The 7,795-nt window shown below is 44.6% G+C and overlaps 1 long non-coding RNA gene across 2 annotated transcripts; it reads right to left on the bottom strand.

Moving 5' to 3' along the window:
* Positions 1-1,964: 1,964 nt before the first annotated feature.
* On the bottom strand, positions 1,965-2,990 carry LOC121844304. 2 transcript variants are annotated; one of them, XR_006081940.1, is made up of 3 exons: positions 2,628-2,990; positions 2,391-2,447; positions 1,965-2,222 (listed from the first exon to the last, which is right to left on the bottom strand). It is a non-coding gene; the product is annotated as an uncharacterized LOC121844304 (long non-coding RNA). The 2 variants fall into 2 exon arrangements; XR_006081941.1 differs by lacking the exon at positions 1,965-2,222 and adding an exon at positions 2,288-2,312.
* Between the last annotated feature and the right edge of the window lie 4,805 nt (positions 2,991-7,795).

Below are 7,795 nucleotides of genomic sequence, written 5' to 3'. Positions count from 1 at the left end.
CCTCTAACAGATAGAAAAGAATGATTTTGACCCCAACCCTGGTATTCTAACAGGATAGAAAAGAATGAATTGACCCCACAAACCCTGGTATACCTCTAACAGGAAGAAAAGTGAATCAAACCCCTAGGCTCTAACAGGATAGAAAAGTGATTTTGACCCCCCCAACCCCAGAAAACCTCTAACCGTTAGAAAAGTGATTTTGACCCCCCCAACCCCTACTAACCTCTAACACGATAGAAAAGTGAAGATTGACCCCCAACCCTGGTAACCTCATAACACATAGAAAAGTGATTTTGACCCCCCAACCCCTGGTTGTCCAACCTCTAACCTATCAGTATACACAGAAATGTGATTTTGACCCCAACCCCATTTCAACCTCTCACTAAACCTTCCAACATGATAGAAAAGTGATTTTGACAGTCCTGACCCCAGTCAGTAACATTCTAACATGATTTGAAAAGTGATTTTGAACCCCTGACCCCCTGTCCCTGTAACATAACCCTCTAACATGATAGAAAAGTGATTTTGACCCCCAACCCCTGGTAACCTCTAACATGATAGAAAAGTGATTTTGACCCCCAACCCTGGTAACCTCTAACATGATAGAAAAGTGATTTTGACCCCCAACCCCTGGTAACCTCTAACAGGATAGAAAAGTGATTTTGACCCCCACCCCAGTAACCCTAACAAGATAGAAAAGTGATTTTGACCCCTGACCCCAGTAACCTCTAACATGATAGAAAAGTGATTTTGACCCCCAACCCTGGTAACCTCTAACATGATAGAAAAGTGATTTTGACCCCCAACCCCTGGTAACCTCTAACAACCAGATAGAAAAGTGATTTTGACCCCCAAACCCCTGGTAACCTCTAACAGGATAGAAAAGTGATTTTGACCCCCAACCCCAGTAACCTCTAACATGATAGAAAAGTGATTTTGACCCCAACCCCAGTAACCTCTAACAAGATAGAAAAGTGATTTTGACCCCCAACCCCAGGATAGAAAAGTAACCTCTAACATGATAGAAAAGTGATTTTGACCCCCAACCCCAACCCCAGGTAACCTCTAACATGATAGAAAAGTGATTTTGACCCCCAACCCCTGGTAACCTCTAACAGGATAGAAAAGTGATTTTGACCCCCAACCCTGGTAACCTCTAACATGATAGAAAAACAGGATAGAAAAGTGATTTGACCCCCAACCCCTGGTAACCTCTAAGTGAACAACATGATAGAAAAGTGATTGACCCCCTCCCAACCCCTGGTAACCTCTAACAGGATAGAAAAGTGATTTTGACCCCCCCTGGTACCCCTGGTAACCCCTGGTCTAACAGGATAGAAAAGTGATTTTGACCCCCGACCCCACCTCTAACATGATAAAAAGTGATTTTGACCCCCAACCCCTGGTAACCCTAACATGATAGAAAAGTAACCCCTACCCCAGATAACTCTAACATGATAGAAAAGTGATTTTGACCCCCAACCCCTGGTAACCTCTAACACGAAATAGAATAACTTTTGACCCCCAACCCCTGAAAAGTGATTTTGACCCCCAACCCCTGGTAACCTCTAACACGATAGAAAAGTGATTGACCCCCAACCCCTGGTAACCTCTAACAGGATAGAAAAGTGATTTTGACCCCCAACCCCTGGTAACCTCTAACAGGATAGAAAAGCAGATTTATTTCTTTAACACAGAATAAAAACATTAATTTGCTACTGGATACAGGTAATGTGTTTTCTGCGTCATCATGTCTAGTCGTCCCCATCTGAACTGTTACACGTTGCTCTGTATAAAAGGTGCATTGGAATCAAGGCTGCAGGTGAACTTGAAGAAGTGGTTTCTCATTCACAACGGAGAAAAGGATCTATTTGAAGTTCTAGTTAAATCAGCTACAGCTATACAAAGGTTGTCCCTTATTGAAGAAAAAAATAATAACTTATTGAAAACACTGAAGGCAAGACAACGTTGTGAAAAGACGTATTTAACAAACCAAATAAACAGGTCTCTTTCCTGTCCCTGTCCACATAGAAGACAACAAATCAACAGAAATAAATAAGCACAACATTTAAATATATTAGTAAATAGAAAAGCAGCTCAAGATGCAAGTTTTTAAAAAAAACATCCATTCTTCTGCTGTGGGAAAAAAAATGACATTATATATTTTGTATTTACATGAACTACTCCCCAAATGGAGCCCTGTTCCCTATATAGTACACTACCTACAACCAGATGAACTACTCCCTGTTCCCTATATAGTACACTACCTACAACCAGATGAACTACTCCCTGTTCCCTATATAGTACACTACCTACAACCAGATGAACTACTCCCCAAATGGAGCCCTGTTCCCTATATAGTGCACTACCTACAACCAGATGAACACTACCTACAACCAGATGAACTACTCCCCAAATGGAGCCCTGTTCCCTATATAGTACACTACCTACAACCAGATGAACTACTCCCTGTTCCCTATATAGTGCACTACCTACAACCAGATGAACTACTCCCTGTTCCCTATATAGTACACTACCTACAACCAGATGAACTACTCCCTGTTCCCTATATAGTGCACTACCTACAACCAGATGAACTACTCCCTGTTCCCTATATAGTGCACTACCTACAACCAGATGAACTACTCCCCAAATGGAGCCCTGTTCCCTATATAGTACACTACCTACAACCAGATGAACTACTCCCCAAATGGAGCACTATTCCCTATATAGTGCACTACTTTTAACCAGAGCTGATTGGCTAACCCCTCTGTGGTTACTGTAGTAGTGCACTACTTTTAACCAGAGCCCTGATTGGCTAAACCCTCTGTGGTTACTGTAGTAGTGCACTACTTTCAAACAGAGCTCTGATTGGCTAACCCCTCTGTGGTTACTGTAGTAGTGCACTACTTTCAACCAGAGCCCTGATTGGCTAAACCCTCTGTGGTTACTGTAGTAGTGCACTACTTTCAACCAGAGCCCTGATTGGCTAAACCCTGTGGTTACTGTAGTAGTGCACTACGTAGGGAATAGGGTGCCATTTGGGACAAACTCACACTGACTCTTAAGACACAAACGTGACCTGCGTGCACATCCCGTTTTGGATAAAGGCTGTCGGACACAATAAAAAATAAAAACACTTAAAACACCTCCTGATCAAATTATATTTTCAGTTGAACAATAGTGTCTCAATCCCAAATGGCACCCTATTCCCTATATAAGTGCATTACTTGTTGACCAGAGCTCTCCATTGGTTTGTGGTCAAAAGTAGTGGACTAATTCAGGAACTGGGTGCCATTTGGGGTTCAGACAGTTTCTACGAGACCCACTCTGTTCCATTTCATCAACATCAACAGGGGAAGGATCCCAGATCCTGAACTGGGTGCCATTTGGGATTCAGACAGTTTCTACGAGACCCACTCTGTTCCATTTCATCAACATCAACAGGGGAAGGTTCCCAGACCCTGAACTGGGTGCCATTTGGGATTCAGACAGTTTCTACGAGACCCACTCTGTTCCATTTCATCAACATCAACAGGGGAAGGTTCCCGGATCCTGACAAACGGTTCCTATTTTCATAGCGCAAAAAAAAAACATTGTGCAAAATTGGGAAAAAATGACAGTAAACCTCATTATAATCTCGCAGTGAGATTTAATTTGAAAACTTTTCTTCAACAATACGCGTTATAAAAGAGGCGATTGCCTCACCAGAGTTCAGTAAACTGAGCGATGCCCTAACAGACGTCTCTTTATAAACACACATTGTTGACGAAAAGTGTTAAATGAAATCCAACTTCCACATTATAACAATTATTAACCATACATTTTGGCACATTGCTTTTGCACTATAAAAATGTGACTCTAATGTTGCTATTGATGAGAATACATCTCAATTTAGCATCTGTGTCCAGTGAGTTGTTTCTTCCTAAAATCAGACTGGTCAGTTAACTGGATCTGTGTCCAGACTGAGTTGTTTCTTCCTAAAATCAGACTGGTCAGTTAACTGGATCTGTGTCCAGTGAGTTGTTTCTTCCTAAAATCAGACTGGTCAGTTAACTGGATCTGTGTCCAGTGAGTTGTTTCTTCCTAAAATCAGACTGGTCAGTTAACTGGATCTGTGTCCAGTGAGTTGTTTCTTCTCAAATCAGACTGGTCAGTTAACTGGATCTGTGTCCAGTGAGTTGTTTCTTCCTAAAATCAGACTGGTCAGTTAACTGGATCTGTGTCCAGAAGTTGTTTCTTCCTAAAATAAAAATCAGACTGGTCAGTTAACTGGATCTGTGTCCAGTGAGTTGTTTCTTCCTAAAATCAGACTGGTCAGTTAACTGGATCTGTGTCCAGACTGAGTTGTTTCTTCCTTAAATCAGACTGGTCAGTTAACTGGATCTGTGTCCAGTGAGTTGTTTCTTCCTAAAATCAGACTGGTCAGTTAACTGGATCTGTGTCCAGTGAGTTGTTTCTTCCTAAAATCAGACTGGTCTGTAAAACTTTGGGAGTTGTTGACTGGAATGGATCTGTGTCCAGTGAGTTGTTTCTTCCTAAAACTTTGGTCAGTTAACTGGATCTGTGTCCAGTGAGTTGTTTCTTCCTAAAATCAGACTGGTCAGTTAAACTGGATCTGTGTCCAGACTGAGTTGTTTCTTCCTAAAATCAGACTGGTCAGGTAACTTCTGTCAACAACTTTACCTCAGTGTTGGGAAGATAGAGGACTTCTGGAAAACTTTGGGAGTGTTGGGAATGATTCTCAAAGTTCCATGGACTTCTGTAAAACTTTGGGAGTGTTGGGAATTCCAGGAATCGAGGACTTCTGTAAAACTTTGGGAGTGTTGGGAATGATAGAGGACTTCTGTAAAACTTTGGGAGTGTTGGGAAAGATAGAGGACTTCTGTAAAACTTTGGGAGTGTTGGGAATGATAGAGGACTTCTGTAAAACTTTGGGAGTGTTGGGAATGATAGAGGATTTCTGTAAAACTTTGGGAGTGTTGGGAATGATAGAGGACTTCTGTAACCCTAAACAACACAGTGCTCCTCTTTAAAACATTATCTAGAAACGGTCTTAACTACACCTCGGCTGAGTCCCAAATAGCACCCTATTCCCTATATAGTGCACTACATTTGACTAGACACACACACATATATATATATTTGTGTTATTGGGGGAATCTCACAGAGAGAGCAACTTCTACCATGTTATATTTTTTAATCTCTTCATACAAACAGGCAGACATACAAATCTAATGTCAGCTATGTTAAACATCTGGATTAAAACCAGACTGTCTGGTTGTCTACGTGAGCAGCAGAATGACAGACAGCCCTGAAGGGGACAGACAGACAGCAGGGTTTCAGGTCAAAACCCATTTCAGATCAAAATTAGGTCAGGAAGGGCACAATTCAGACTTGAGTTTTACTAAACGTGGACTTCAGTAAAACAAAAACAAAAATGATTAACTGTAAGTCTACTTATCTCAAGTCTGAATCGGACCCAAAGTGAACCGAAAGTCAGTCTGGGAGGAATCCTAGTCCTGGAGATCTCTGTGCACACTTAAAAGTAGACTTCTGTGGAGATCATATGTTGATGTCAATGGAAGATGTGTGTGAACATGTGAGTGCTGACCTCAACTCAGGATTTCAATGATTGTATTGGAATAACAAATTATTTTTCTATGTGGTTTCTGACTATTGACAAGTATCATTTCAAATTGTCTGAACTGAAACCAGAGTTGACCCCAATCCTACTGAATCATAACCCCGGTCCAGTTGAACCCAGAGTTGACCCCAAGCCTACTGAATCATAACCCGGTCCAGTTGAAACCAGAGTTGATCCCAATCCTACTGAATCATAACCCCGGTCCAGTTGAAACCAGAGTTGATCCCAAGCCTACTGAATCATAACCCCGGTCCAGTTGAAACCAGAGTTGATCCCAATCCTACTGAATCTCACCCCGGTCCAGTTGAAACCAGAGTTGATCCCAATCCTACTGAATCGTAACCCAGTCCAGTTGAAACCAGAGTTGATCCCAATCCTACTGAATCTCACCCCAGTCCAGTTGAACCCAGAGTTGAACCCAATCCTACTGAATCATAACCCCAGGCCAGTTGAACCCAGAGTTGAACCCAATCCTACTGAATCTCACCCGGGTCCAGTTGAAACCAGAGTTGAACCCAATCCTACTGAATCTCACCCCGGTCCAGTTGAACCCAGAGTCGATCCCAATCTTATTGAATCTCACCCCGGTCCAGTTGAACCCAAAGTCGATCCCAATCCTACTGAATCGTAACCCAGTCCAGTTGAACCCAGAGTCGATCCCAATCCTACTGAATCGTAACCCAGTCCAGTTGAACCCAGAGTCGATCCCAATCCTACTGAATCGTAACCCCGGTCCAGTTGAACCCAGAGTCGATCCCAATCCTACTGAATTGTAACCCAGTCCAGTTGAACCCAGAGTCGATCCCAATCCTACTGAATCGTAACCCAGTCCAGTTGAACCCAGAGTAACATCCCAATCCTACTGAATCGTAACCCAGTCCAGTTGAACCCAGAGTCGATCCCAATCCTACTGAATTGTAACCCAGGTCCAGTTGAACCCAGAGTCGATCCCAATCCTACTGAATCGTAACCCAGTCCACACCATTCCAGTGAAAAAGGTAACATTCAATCCCTATATTTCAATTCATTTCCCCAGATAGTAAAGAAAAGGTGAACGGAGTCTACATGTGTTGACCCTCCACTACACCACTGGCTCAGACAGTAGAGTGGAGGGCAGCTACTGACAGGGTGTATATATACATGTGTTGACCCTCCACTACACCACTGGCTCAGACAGTAGAGTGGAGGGCAGCTACTGACAGGGTGTATATATACATGTGTTGACCCTCCACTACACCACTGGCTCAGACAGTAGAGTGGAGGGCAGCTGCTGACAGGGTGTATTGCTATGAGGCATGGTTTGGTGACCCTCCACTTGGTGGGCCGGCTGGCTGGGCGGACAGTAGTGGGCTGGGCTGGGCGGCTTGGTGGGCTGGGCTGGGCGGCTGTTTGGTGGGCTGTTGACCCTCCACTTGGTGGGCTGGCTCAGACAGTAGAGTGGAGGGCAGCTACTGACAGGGCGGCTGTATATGGGCTATTGGTTTGGTATACAGTATATATGGTATTTATATATTAGAGGATATATGTAATGTACAGTTCTAATGGGCATTGTCTCTGTTTGAGCTGGGCGGACAGGATAGGACAGCTAGGGAGGGCTGACGAGATGTGCTTGGTTTGGTGGGTAGCTTTGGTGCTGGGCGGCTTGGTTTGGTGGGCTGGGCGGCTTGGTTTGGTGGGCTGGGCGGCTTGGTTTGGTGGGCTGGGCGGCTTGGTTTGGTGGGCTGGGCGGCTTGTTTGGTGGGCTGGGCGGCTTGGTTTGGTGGGCTGGGCGGCTTGTTTAGTGGGCTGGGCGGCTTGGTTTGGTGGGCTGGGCGGCTTGGTTTGGTGGGCTGGGCGGCTTGGTTTGGTGGGCTGGGCTGGCTTGGTTGCGTGGGCTGGGTGGCTTGGTGTTTGTGGGCTGGGTGGCTTGGTTTGGTGTTTGGGGGTCTGGGCTTAGTGGCTGGGTGTCTTGGTTGGTGTTGGGGGTCTGGGCTGGGCTGGCTTGGTTTAGTGGCTGGGCTTAGTGGCTGGGTGTCTTGGTTGGTGTTTGGGGGTCTGGGCTTAGTGGCTGGGTGTCTTGGTTGGTGTTTGGGGTCTCGGCCCTCAGTCTTTCCAGGGTTCCGAGTGGTGGTGGGTCAGATGAGGTCAGAGGGTCCTGAAGAACACAGG

Source organism: Oncorhynchus tshawytscha, unplaced genomic scaffold, assembly GCF_018296145.1.
Source record: "Oncorhynchus tshawytscha isolate Ot180627B unplaced genomic scaffold, Otsh_v2.0 Un_contig_9707_pilon_pilon, whole genome shotgun sequence".
Lineage (NCBI taxonomy): Eukaryota > Metazoa > Chordata > Actinopteri > Salmoniformes > Salmonidae > Oncorhynchus > Oncorhynchus tshawytscha.
Note: the sequence above shows the minus strand (reverse complement) of the source record. Positions and strands in the feature narration are given on the sequence as shown.